Below are 14231 nucleotides of genomic sequence, written 5' to 3'. Positions count from 1 at the left end.
CTGTCCCCTTTCAATTTCTCCGAATGAGTGCATATGAACTCAAAACGCCACTCAATAGTCCACAAGCAAACATGCTTTTCATTATCAAGTTTACGTTTCAAGTTTATTTAGGTCTTGATATACCACTTTTATAAGCAAAGCGGTTTCCAATTTATCCACCATCTGCAGTCATTCTCTTTTTTTTTTAATTTAATTTCTGTCAGAGCTGAAAATCCAAGTTCGCAAAGATAGGAGGATCCAAACGGTAACAAAGCCTTGATTGCTTTGTTGCTCAAGTTAGGATAACTACTGCATAAAAAATAAAATTAAAATTACTTGCTGTTAGTTTTCAAGGACCAATCGTGTCAAAGAATGATGCTTTTCTGGTTGGTTCTATCCTTATGCACACAGGCGCTCATAACATTGACAGACTCTTGCGTACACGACGTGCATGTCACCTATTCTAGTGTACACTTAGGAAGGGGATTTTTAAAAATAAAGTAAAATTCTGGAATCTCTCATGGCACATCACTGTGCCGTGGCACACAGTTTGAGAGATACTGTATTAGACTATTGACTGCATCAATGAGAATACACATAGATACTTGGTAGAGAAAAAAAAGCAGGAACACCATGAGCCACAAGGAAAGATTAAATGAGCCACAAGGAAAGATTAAATCTAAGAAGAACCTCCCCTCTCTCCCCCCCCCCCCAGATGCATGCAACCCCTGAAGACGTCAACAAGGAAGGAGATCAAATTTCCTTTGTACAGAAACAAATGGACTGCCAATCTGGGATCCAAACACTATTGTTTTCCTTTGATGATGAGGAGCTTTCAAAAGAATTTCTTTTGATTATGTGGAAATTTAAGTTTGAAGTTTAGGCTAGCAAGTCAATGTTCAAATGAATACTCCTGTTGGAGAAAAAAAGTAAATTATAAAAAAAGGACATGAAATGTATCTTTGGGTAAAGATCATTACACATTTCTGATGCCCAGTTCTCTAAAAATCGAAAATCAAGACTGAACTGCACTGCAGCCTATGAAAATACAACTGCCCCCACCTTAAGCTGAGTTCTCAGTTGCAGAATCAGTGCTTTATTTTCATATGCGTTAAAATCGCATGCCCAGGAATGCTTAGTAAACAAGTATAATGCATTGTATCTTTCAATACACTCAAACCCCCCCCCCCCCCTCCCCCAGGCATCAACTTTGCTTCGGAGACTCAAGGTCAATCCAGATCACTTGAGTTTTCATTGTCTCACTTAAAACAATAGAAGAGCTGTCATTGATCGTGGCATGTTCCTTCCATTTCACTGCCCATAAAATAATCCTTCAGTGCTTCTGTGCTTTGCAGCACTTGACATGCGACATAGCAGTCACTTTATATGTACCATTCTTTCATCCTAAGACACATCTTGTTGGCATTGTTTCACTTATCTAGGAGCCATGCCACTATGTATATTGACATATTGTCAACTTACTGTCATTCTGTATCAAGATAAACTTTTAAGGGCCATTGGAATTATCTCTTTAAAAGGCTGCCCTTCCTAATGCAACATATACTGTATAACCTGGGTCCAGTTTCCAAAAAGGAAGAGAAATAAAAGGGGTGTGTGATAGAGGTGAGCAGCGTGCTCCGGAGAAGGGTTGCACAGACAGACAGATCACACTCAGCATTCAAGGGAAAAAAAAACCAACTTTGTAATTAAAGAGTAGTGCAGAGCATGTTTCTTCACAGGCTCCTATAAGTTTGTGTTCTTCAAAGAAAACAAGTATGCTTTTCTCAAACACAAGTCCCATTCTCCGTAGGGCTTGACAAACCCAAACAGTCTTTATTTTAGGTGCAGGAAACAATTGGGCAGCATTTGGTCCCCAGTCTTAGCAGGCACTAGAACAAAGGCAAGTTTTTAAATGCAGTAGAGTCTTACCTCCTACAAACTCTGTCAGTACCAAGGCCTTCCAACCAGCTTCCCCAGCTCCTAGGTTCCCTCTAGCACACCTCTCCTCCTGGGTCTGGCTCGGCCTTTTAAGTTCCCCTGAGTCGCTTCCAGGTTTCCTACTTTTCTTCCCTCCCCCCTTCCTGAGGAAAACTCTTTCTCATTGCTGCTGTGGTAGTGAGACAGTTTAGCCAGGAGGGGGAGTACCAGATTTTCCTGAGGCTTATTCTGAGATTGAGCAGCAGTGTCAAGCCGGGGAAGTGGCAGGGTTTCATACACTCTGTCACAGGGAGGTAAGGGGAGAAATGACAGTCACCAAGGGAGGGAGGAGAGAAATGCTGGAATACAAACCCTTTTAGGAGAAAAATGTTGTCTTGACTTATTTATTTATTCATTCATTCATTTAGCCCATCCTCCCAAAGGAGCCCAGAACAGGTTACAAAAGTGCATTCACAGTATAGACAGGATGGACTTGAGTGAAAAGTACAAACTTGGCAGACATAGCCTAGTTAAGGGGTAGGGAACTCCGGTCCTCGAGAGCCGTATTCCAGTTGGGTTTTCAGGATTTTCCCAATGACTATGTATGAGATCTATTTGCATGCACTGCTTTCAATGCATAGTCATTGGGGAAATCCTGAAAACCCGACTGGAAAACGACTCTCGAGGACTGGAGTTCCCTACCCCTGGCCTAGTTGATATTTCAGCTTTCACAGTACAGATATAACATAACATACATAGTGTCATTAATTTTGCAGTATTCACAGTACTGACAGAACATAACCTAAAGCTAATACATCTTTTTGCGTTGCAGGAGAGTACATGGATGATGGTCAGCGTTTGGGTTCCAGCGGGTAGTACAGATAAGTTTTACTGGGAATAACATTTGAATTTTTGTATGTGGTACAGTTTGGTTATGCTTGGAGTGTTTGATAGGATTGGAGACTGTTTAAGTTATATTTTGGTGGCATTTAAGTTACTATGGGAGTCTATTTGTTGTACAGGAATTGCCCTTGAGTTCCATTTAGCCAGGAGTGGAGGCATCGGTCGTTAAGGAGCTGGATTTTTTTTAAAGAGGAAGGTTTTCACGGCCTTCCTGAAGTTCCATAGACTGTCAAGCGATCTAATGGATGTGGGTACTATGTGCCATAATCTGGGTCAGGGGTGCCCAAATGGTCGATCGCGATCGACCAGTAGATCACAAAGGCAATGTGAGTCGATCGCATTGCCTTTGCGATCTTGTTCTTCCTGTCTCCCCGAGCCAGGCCAGGCGCGTACAAGCGTTGGACCCAGAAGCCTTCACCTGTACCTCCGACATCAATTTTGACGTAGGAGAGGAAGTTCTGTGCCAGCCAATCGCTGCCTGGCTGGCCTGGAACTTCCTCTCTGATTTGATGTCAGAGGTGAAGGCTTCTGGGTCCGGCGCTTGTACGCGCCTGGCCTGGCTCGGGAGGCAGGATGAAATTGGCGTGGTGGCTTGGAGGGGAGCAGGGAGAGAGAAAGAATTGGGGAAGTGGAGAAATCGGCACGATGGCTTGGGGGGCAGGGGGAGAGAGAAAGAAAGACAGAAATAAAGTGGGTGGGGGAAAGAGAAAGACAGAAATAAAGAGGGGGCAGAGGGAGAGAGAAAGAAAAGGGGAGGAGGCAGACAGAAAGAAAGAAATATTGGATTTACAGAAGGAAGTGCAACTGGAGACTCATGAAATCACCAGACAAAATATAGGAAAAATTATTTTATTTTCAATGTAGTGATCAAAATGTGTCCATTTTGAGTATTTATATCTGCTGGCTATATTTTGCACTATGGCCCCCTTTTACCAAACTGTGATAGTGGTTTTTAGTGTCGGGAGCTGCGAGGGGCATTCAGCGCAGCTCCCTGTGCTAAAAACTGCTATCGCGGTTTAGTAAAAGAGCAGGGGGTATATTTATCTATTTTTGTATTTGTTACTGAGGTGACATTGCATATTTTAAAGCCATCTGCCTTGATCTCTGGCAAAAAACCCCAAATACAAATGATAATTAACATTTTCTCTGTGTACAGTGTGCTTTGTGTTTTTTAAAAAATTTTATTGTTGGTAGATCATTTTGACTTGGTCATTTTAAAAGTAGCTCGCAAGCCAAAAAAGTGTGGGCACCCCTGATCTGAAAATCTATGCTATGTGTTTTTACAGGATTCTTCTGGAATGATGGGTGCTGGAGTGATCATAATATTGAGTTTAAGTATCAAAATCTCAGGGGGTCCTCTATGGTGCCTGAAAACTAATGGGGGCAGGGGGGGGGGGACACAAGGCTGAAGTTCACCCAAAGCACCTGATACCCTTGCAGTGGCTCTGCTTGTTTTCCTTTTGGATCCTTTGACATTACATCTCTCTGTATGTATTCCTTTACAAAACAGAGACCAACCTCTCTTCACATTACAGTTGCTGCTTGCAGCGTGGACAGAAATACCTGAATGAGCTGTTATCGGCTAGGTCCTGTTACATTTGCTTGCAAGCTAGTCGGCCTGTTCTACCAGGATTCTGTGTCAATCAAAATGCGAGCATATGTTAAAAATCTGCCAGTGTCATCTCCTCCAGAAAAAAGTCCTTGCCATATTGTCGTACAAAGTCCCATGCCTATCTTTGCTTAACACTTGGCGCTTGAATGCCAAGAAGCTTTGTGGGCAGAGAGGGGAAAGAAATCACAGCCTTTCTGGGTTGGTAATAGTTGCCAATAAGGCAGGCTGTGTCTGTAGCATTTCCAAGGCAATCCGCAGGCAACATTTATGAAAATGTGTAGAAAATTTAAAGTATAGCTGAACAGCCAGATATAATAGATCACAGTGACTATGAATCTTTGTTAAGCTTCAAATGGCAATTAAAAGGGAATGACCTCACAGATGTACCTGACAATGGTATAGCCACAGGTGTGGCCTGGGTGTGTTACTACGCTGGGTGTGTTACTACGCTGGGTTGAGACATATCTGATGGACTTTGGCAGCTAAGTGGGGTTTTTTTTGGCCTAATGCTATGATTTCGGATCACTGTGCCTTTGGGCCCTGTTGCCACATATTTTTCCCGTGTGGGGTTATGTACCCCTGGTGCTTTTGAACATTGACTTGGCAAGCTATTACGGTGCTTTCTTCACCCTACCGGTTTGTTTGTGTAGGAGTGTATGTGAAGTGGAGTTTTTTTGCCAAATGAAGCTGAACTGAGGCTTTTTCGCCACTTCTTTTTTTTGTTTTTTTTTCTGTTTGATTGAGTGTTTCTCCTGCTGTGGATGGTTAGGTGTATGCATGTTTAAGCCTTGTAGCGTTGCTGAGCAGGTTCGTTTGTTCTGTGTGGGGTTGTGTTTGAGATGGTTCATAGACAACCCTGCGAAAGACAAAGGTGCGCGCCAACAACTGAGCGCAAGACGGAGGCGCGCGCCGAAGAAAATTACAATTTTTAGGGGCTCCGACAGGGGTTTTTGTTGGGGAGCCCCCCCAGTTTACTTAATAGAGATCGCGCCGGCGTTGGGGGGGGTTTGGGGGGTTGTAACCCTCCACATTTTACTGTAAACTTAACTTTTTCCCTAAAAACAGGGAAAAAGTGAAGTTTTCAGTAAAATGTGGGGGGTTACAACCCCCCAAACTCCCCACAACGCCCCCACAACGTGGCGCGATCTCTATTAAGTAAAGTGGGGGGGTCCCCCCACGCCTCCCCGTCGGAGCCCTAAAAACAGTAATTTTCTGCGGCGCGCACCTCCGCACTGCGCTCAATTGTCTGCGCACGCCTTTGTCCCGGCGCGCTTTTGACCTGACACCGTTTGAGATATTTATGAGATTTAAATCGCCCTTCTTTCCATAGTTTACATAATTTAGTGGGCCTGGGCCCACCCAGTGGGCCTGGGCTCAGCCCCATCCCCCCTTCCCAAATTTCATCTCCTTTAGGGTGGTATGACCAGAATTTTGCCTTGGGCACTGGATTTTAAAGAGTGCTTCATAGTCACATTGGGCCGTATTCTATAAATAGCGCCATTGGCGGCGGCCACCTAAAAAAACAGTCGCTGATCGCACATCAGTCGTTTATAGAATCATGGCTTCGTGACAGGTAGGCGCCGGAAATGTAGTTCAGGCTTTTAAAGGTCTACATTTCGTGTGAATCGCAGCCATGGAGGTGCTTTTACAACGCCTAACGTCACTTCCGGCGTTAGCCATGCCTACAGTGGCATTAAGCATCATAAAGCGCCTCTGTAGCTGCAATGAAGGTGTTGTTTTTCTAGGTGCCTGCATTTAAAAAAGAAATGATTTTAATCGTCTTTATGTAGCTTTTTCTACTTAAGTGAGGTGCCGGTAGGGCGCCCTTTATAGAATATGAGCCATAATGCATTTTCGGTGACAGGACTAAATCGCGCGAGACAATGGCGCGGGAACAGCTGAGCGCAAGGTTGACAGCGCGCTGAAGAAAAGCACTATTTTAAAGGGCTCCAACGGGGGGTGTGGGGGGAACCTCCCACTTTACTTAACAGATATTGCGCTGGCGTTGTGGGGGGTTTGGGAGGTTGTAACCCCCCACATTATACTTAAAACTGAACTATTTCCCTAAAAAACAGGCAAAAAGTTTGGTTTCAAGTATAATGAGGGGGATTACAACCCCCCAAACCCCCACAACACCAGCGTGATGTCTGTTAAGTAAAATAGGGGGGTTCCCCACCAACACCCCCCATCGGAACCCTTTAAAATAGTGCTTTTCTTCGGCGCGCCATCAACCTTGCGCTCAGTTGTCTGCGCGCGATTTTGTCTTTGAACCGCATTTTCTGTTGTGTGCTGCATGTGCCAAAGTGCGTAGCTCCAGTGGCTCTTGTCTGTCTTTTTCCTCTGGAGGTTATGGGTGGAGTTAGCTAGCTGAGTTATGGCAATAACTTGTGCTATTTGGCCCTTAATAAGACTAAAAGGACGCTAATGAAGCATCGCTGGATAACAGTCTGGACAAGAGCAATGCCCAGTCACTCCTGCCCTCACCAGTGCCAAATAAGGTGGTACAGAAAGTTTTAATAAGTCATAAACCGTAATCCAAAATGGTACCAGCAACACCTAGTGGTAGTCTTGCAGTAGTACTGCCAGGGGTTATTTTTTTCCCCATATAAAGAGAGGATAGTGCACATTGGTGGTAAATCAAGGAGCAGTAAATGCTTTTTTTTTTTTTTTTTTTTAACTGCGCCTTGATCATTTACCCCCTATGCCCCCTATATCTCAGTGATTCCTGAAAGTTGATATGTAGAATTCCATTGAAAGGAACTATGAAATCCAGTAATAAGATGAAGGGAACACATTTAAAACAGCGGTTGTCAGAAAATGAAAGAAAGAGGACATCTTTTGAACCCTAGAGGAAAACTCTCTTTGGGACGATGCAAAGTGTTATGGCGAGTGCTAGCAGGAAATTTGAGAGACTGAGATCATACTCCACATTCCCCGGTTTAGGAATGAGGTTCATTCCTGTCATGCACTTTTCAAGGCTGTATTGTTTGTTCCCCTGATGAGCCAAACATTGGTGAAACAAGGTCGCTTGTTGGGAAGATTGGAGAAGCCGTGACAGCGTTGCAGCTCAAGTCGTCTTTTGTCAGCTAAGTCCTTGAACGTGCCTCCGGGAGACTTTGCCCTTTTCTAAACCTGAGCTGTTCTATGAGGGAGTTTTTTGTCAGTGAAAATATCAAAAGCAGCTTTGATTTGTACCTTTTGGTTCTATACTGTTACATTAGTCTGAGGCTTTTTCTCCCTCTTTTCGGGTGCATGCTGGGTTGAACATTTTGACTCGTTATATGAACATATTATATGTTGTGCGTCCTCGTTTAATTTGTTAACACATTTGTAGAACTAACCCATTTGAAAAAAATTACCCCTAAGAAACTTTCTTTGAAAAAGGTCCTTTTCTTATCTTAAAATTCTGCAATCATCTCAATGCAACTACAGTATATCTAAAGACTGGGATGTTATGGCTTGCGACTGTCACCCCTGGCTGCTCTTCTGATAATAACTATTCTTTAAACATACCCCAGCTTCAATCGGTTCTCCAGGTGATGCCTTATTTTCATTTTCATTTGATTGGAATTCCTCAGAGAAAAAGGCCATCACTTTCTTCTCTCCTTGCTCATCCCATTAGAATGAAGGAGGTGTTTCCCTTCTTGTCTGCTTTGTAATGATTGATTTCCCATAGTCTTTTAAATGACCTTTGCTCCTTTCTCTTCTGCTGCCCTGTATGATGTGGAGCATCAAATGTGCTTTCAAGCTTTTGTTCTGGCTTCATAGATTCAGCTCTCCCTTCAGCATCCGAGGCAAAGAAATTCATCATGTCAATTTTTTGCCTGCAGACTCTGGAATGAGAATCCATTAGATGGGTAATGTGAAACTACCAGGCACTATAATTGTTTGAAATGTATTACAGGGCGAACAGAGAGCCTTTCCAGTAGCCTCAAGATCAAGAAAAGATAGGAGGTGTCCAATCAAATCTTCAGGTACTAGGTAACATCATTACTCAAGAGCCACTGTGTTGGGGCAGGATTTTTTTTTTTTTTCAACACCTTATAATTGGAGGATAATAAGGAATTAAGTAGGAAAAGCTTGGGTCACCATACATCCAGCCTCTCTCTGCCTTCCTCCACCAGAGAAGAATTATGTTGCCTCAGTTATGTGGTACGACAAGTGAGGTGATTAAATTTGCAGACGATAAGAAGTTATTCAGAGTAGTGAAGACACAGGAGGATTGCGAAGATCTGCAACGTGATATAATCAAGCTCAAGAAATGGGCATCGACATGGCAAATGAGGTTCAATGTGGATGTCCGGGGCGGTACTTGGAGAGACCTCCCAGGAAAGAGACTTGGGAGTTCTGATCGACAAGTCGATGAAGCCGTCCGTGCAATGTGCGGTGGCGGCAAAAATGGCAAACAGAATGCTAGGAATGATAAAGAAGGGGATCACGAACAGATCAGAGAAGATTATCATGCCGCTGTACCGGGCCATGGTTCACCCTCACCTGGAGTACTGCGTCCAGCACTAGTCGCCGTACATGAAGAAGGACACGGTACTTCTCGAAAGGGTCCAGAAAAGAGCGACTAAAATGGTTAAGAGGCTGGAAGAGTATCCATACAACAAAATATTGGAGAAACTGGGCCTCTTCTCCCTTGAAAAGAGGAGACTGAGAGGGAACATGATCGAAACATTCAAGATACTGAAGGGAATAGACTTAGTAGATAAAGACAGATTATTCACCCTCTCCAAGGTAGGGAGAACGAGAGGGCACTCTCTAAAATTGAAAGCGGATAGATTCTGTACAAACGTAAGGAAGTTCTTCTTCACCCAGAGAGTGGTAGAAAACTGGAATGCTCTTCCGGAGTCTGTTATAGGGGAAAACACCCTCCAGGGATTCAAGACAAAGTTGGACAGGTTCCTGCTAAACTGGGATGTACGCAGGTGAGGCTGGACTCATTTAGAGCACTGGTCTTTGACCTAAGGGCCACCGCAAGAGCGGACTGCAGGGCAGGATGGACCGCTGGTCTGACCCAGCAGCAGCAATTCTTATGTTCTTATGTTATTTCTCTTGGCATCCTGATTGTCTTGTCTGTGTAGATTGTAAGCTGAATTTGAGGAGAGACCGGTCTCCTTCGTGACTCTGTATGGCACTGTGTATGTCTGGTAGCGCTCTAGAAATAATTAATAGTAGTCGTAGTGAAGATTAATGGTGATAATGCTAATAATGGGCAAAGCACCCAGAGTAAAACAGAAGAGACTAGAGATAAATGAAACATGAGGAAAACCAAACAATAGTAAAGACTGATACAATTTACTGTCCAAACAATCATCCTGGTGACTGCCTATTAGCTTATTTGGAAGGCTTGAGTGGAAAACCGTTTTTTAAACAAGCCTTAAACTTCACACAAAAGACATATACCTATTAGTTAGTCAACATCATGACCAAGAGGAAAGGGAAACCCATAACTCTTTCAATAGACCAGGGGTGTCAAAGACCCTCCTCGAGAGCCGCAATCCAGTCGGTTTTCAGGATTTCCCCAATGAATATGCATGAGATCTATTAGCATATAATGAAAGCAGTGCATGCAAATAGATCTCATGCATATTCATTGGGGAAATCCTGAAAACCCGGCTGGATTGAGACCCTCAAGGAGAGACTTTGACACCCTTGCTCTAGGAGAGCCAATATGATTTCCCCTCCCCCTCAGATCTGGGGAAAATCTGATGCACATCAGCATATGCCAGTGCAGATTTGTGTATCCAATAATATTCATTTTAAATGTCTTTGAATTACTTTAGATTTTTCAAAAGGTCCTGTGTGGAGTTTTGCTGGACATGTAGATTATTCTTTAGAACTGGTTTGTTGAACTGTTTACAATCAACTTAGATTTTTTTTTTCCCCCACAGGTTTGTCACCAGTCCTAGAGAGTGGTTGGTTCTTTATTTTAGGTCATTAGGTGACTCTGATATGCAGTCTCAATCAAGCTAAGAAATGCTGAAATAAGAATAATGGTAAGTTCCATCCCCTAAGAAACTAGAATGTGTTTGCTTATGGGCAGGGGGAGCTTTTAAAACTGGGAACCAGGAAGTTGTTTCCAGCAATTTGAGGTCTTCTGAGTTGTGCTGTTAAAGCTACTTATGGAGATCCATATGCCTCAAAGTTGAACTGTGCTGTATGTGTGCTGGTAGGGTTGCAATATGGCTCCTGAAAAAGGAGGATGGATTGAGACATCTGGGTTTTACTTCCATTGAAAGCAATAAAAGTAAAACCCAGATGGTTTTCTGGAGCCATATGGTAACCCTAGAAAGTGAAGCAACCAAACTGTGGTGGGGACCTGAATAGAAAGACGTGAAGTGTTGTAACTGGGCATTCTGACCTTGCATCGGATTTCTTTGTGAGGGAACTGAACTCTTTTAGGGTCAGTACCTTTATTGGAAACTCCAGGTCAAATAATGCAGCTACTTGCCTCATCTCCTCCAGAGCCCTGCAACAGGAAAACACTTGCATGAGAAGCACAATTGGTCAGGGCATAATCGCAACACAAGATACGGACAATTGTGATCATCAGCACAATTAAAACTTTTCACCCAGCACAATAAAAGGGGTCATCAAGCTTCACAGGATCTTTGCTTCAAAGGCACAATTTATTATGAATAACTAAACATCTTCAGGGGTTTGATGAATCTCTGCTAACCCTGCAGGCTTACTTAGATAAACATGTGGGCAATGGAGGGAAGAAAAATACAGCTTCTCCATAGAGACTCACAACTCACAAGCATTTATCAGTGCACAATGAAGGTGACATCCCCTGCATTTACAAACAGAAAATGCATCCACAGAGGCAAATACAAGGAGGTGCTGAAAAATTCTCAGCTCAACCAAGAAGTGAATGCCTGGAGCCATGAAACTTACAAGTTATTTCACATATTCACCCCAAGTTCAAAATACTTGGCACATCCAGTCTTAACTTTCTGTAACCCTTCCAAGAAATACTCCAATGTCTGGTCACTGAAATACTGCTCCGCTGCTCCGATCACCTCCATACCACTTGAAAATTGCCACCCTTTCAAACTCTTTTAAGGTTTGGAAACAGAAAATAGCCAAATGGAGCAAGACCCTAACCGCATCAAAACATCCATTGTTTTGCCAGCCTTGTGAGCAGATGCATTGTTTTGCTTTCCACAGCTTCCCTCTCTTTTTTTTCTTTCAATGCCTCCTTTAATTGGCATAGCAAGTTACAGTAGTATTCTGCATTAAGTGTTTGGTCCCTTGGAAGGTAGTTGTTACAACACCTTCCTGATCCCAAAACGCTGTGGCCATGACCTTTCTTGCTGACTTTTGGGTCTTGAATTTCCTTGATCTTAGAGAACCTGAGTGCCGCCTTTGCATGGACTGTTGTTTTATCTCAGGATCATAGTGGTATAACCATGTTTCATCAACAGTAACTAGTTGTTCCAAAATGTTGGCGCCAACTTGGAACTCAACGTTCTTTCTCATCAGAATTCAAACATTCGGGCACCCACATGGCTGACAGCCTCTGCAGACCCAGCTGCTTCTGGATTATACACCCACGTTTCTTTAGTTGGGGAAAGGATCTAGAAACAAAGACTGAAATATGAATGGAAGACATGTCTGTGAGAGTACACCCGAGGGACGTGGTTGAAATTTTATGCTAAACTTGGAAAGAACGGTAATGAAACCCTTGAAATGTTATGACAAGCATACGGTAGTGACACAATTAGCCACGCTGTGTCCTCTCACAGACATATCTTCCTCATCTACCATGACAAAACGTACAAAGTTCTTCCTCTCGCAGTGACTCAACAATGAAGACTACGGCAGTTCAGCTGCAGCTTCAGAAACATCGATGTATGAGCTTCACAAGAACCAGCACGTCTCCACCACATCTACTTCTTGGAAAGAAAAACAGAGGCAGTCTCATTAGTTTTCAATCATCCCTCGTAGCTCTTGTTTCTTTTTGAAAAACAAAATAGTATCATTGATGCGTTCTTTTTTTTTTTTAATTTCTTTATTCATTTTAAAGCCATAAGTAAGTGCACAATATAATACAATCATATAACTCTATAAAAGCACTTAAATACAATTACAGTTATAATCTATGACAAAAAGATATATCATCCCCTCCCCCCCCATAATTATATCCAAAAACCACACTCAAATTGAGAAATTGAAAAACACATTCCAACCCACCCTTCCACCCACCCACCCTGGACATGTATGACCAAAGGGCATAATTAGCAATCACTCTGCAAAATTTTGTCAATGGCTCCCAAATCTTCAGAAATTTCCTATAATGTCAATGGCCATATTACGTTCCATCTTAAAAACGTGACAGAGACTCCCACCAATAGGAATAGTTCAGTCTATCCCAGTTTTTCCAGTTCCTTAGAATAAGATGTATGGCAACCCCTGTCATAATAAAGAGAAGTTTATTATTGTGAGATGATATTTGGCTTTTAGCTCTCATCATAGTGCCAAATAGCACAGTGTCATATGTTAGGCAAGCACATGACTGGTAAGGACCAGGCAGACAGGGTTGGTTGACTGCTCTTTATCTGCCATCATCTGCTATGTGACTGCTAGGAATTCTAAATTCATGGTATTGCACTCCTCGGCAATCCAACTAGTCTACAGATAAAGGGTTTCTCCCTTTCAGATCTCTGTTCAGCTTCCGTGACAGGTTTCACTGTAATTATATAGTGAAGTTCTTTGAATTATGTCTGGATCAACTTCACTTCAGCGTTAATCAAAGGTGTCCTGTGCATCCAGCTGTGATCTGTCACTGGCTTTATCAGCACTGTTCACTTCACCCTGGTAAAGGAACATTTGCGAAGAGTGAATAATAATTAGTACCTCGCATAATAATGTTTGTGGGGCCCTATTATTAATCCAGGTCCTATAGGGTTACCATAGGGCTCCAAAAAAAGGAGGACAGATTGAGACATCCGGGTTTTACTTCCATTGAACGCCATGGAAGTAAGTAGAACAGATTGAGACTTCCAGGTCTTACTTTCATGAGAGCAATGGAAGTAAAACCCGGATGTCTCAATCTGTCCTCCTTTTTCTGGAGCCCTATGGTAACCCTGCGAGCAGGAGTTACTATAATCCAGGCAAACTCTGGGATCTGGTGGTGTAAACCTGGTACCTTCAACATCTCATGCCAAATCTCAAACGTTTGTGCATAAAATTTTTTTGTATGATCTATATGTTGTCCTACTATGCTAGTCCTAACAGTAGGTAAAGTAGGCAGTCACCTATGGCGCCAACATTTTTGATCGCAGCCTAGCCCAGTAGTAAAGGCTGCCTTAGGCCTATCTCTCCACTTCTTTTTTTAATTTTGATTTATGAACTGCTTTTTCATGAAAAGATTCACTCCAAGTGGTTTACAAGACTTGGTTATCAATGATTTAATATGAAAATTAGGTTTAATAATTACATTCCAGTTATTTATTTTAATTCCTTATTTTTGTCAACTTTCATCCAGGGGGAGGGATTTCATTTAGGGGGAAGATAGGGGATAGAAACATAGAAACATAGAAAAATGACGGCAGATAAGGGCCATAGCCCATCAAATCTGCCCACTTCACAGACCCACCCCCCTGAGTCTGCTCTCCTGGAGATCCCTCTCCTAATGACCTATCCTTAACTCCACCCTCTTAAGGATCCCACATGGGCATCCTATTTACCCTTAAAATCTGGCTCGCTGTTGGCCTCGATTACCTGTATTGGAAGCTTGTTCCAATGATCAACCACTCTTTCGGTGAAGAAATACTTTCTGGTGTCCCCATGATGGATGGATAGGGGATGG

At 42.9% G+C, this 14231-nt stretch overlaps 1 long non-coding RNA gene across 1 annotated transcript in view; it reads right to left on the bottom strand.

Moving 5' to 3' along the window:
• The window catches only part of LOC117365019, a 56677-nt gene extending 54692 nt beyond the window's left edge, over positions 1-1985 (bottom strand). Inside the window, exon 1 of the long non-coding RNA XR_004540341.1 lies at positions 1909-1985. This is a non-coding gene — a long non-coding RNA (uncharacterized LOC117365019). The remainder of the gene's footprint in view (positions 1-1908) is intronic.
• Between the last annotated feature and the right edge of the window lie 12246 nt (positions 1986-14231).

This window comes from Geotrypetes seraphini, chromosome 8, assembly GCF_902459505.1.
Source record: "Geotrypetes seraphini chromosome 8, aGeoSer1.1, whole genome shotgun sequence".
Taxonomy (NCBI): domain Eukaryota; kingdom Metazoa; phylum Chordata; class Amphibia; order Gymnophiona; family Dermophiidae; genus Geotrypetes; species Geotrypetes seraphini.
This window is presented reverse-complemented; position numbering and strand designations above follow the sequence as displayed.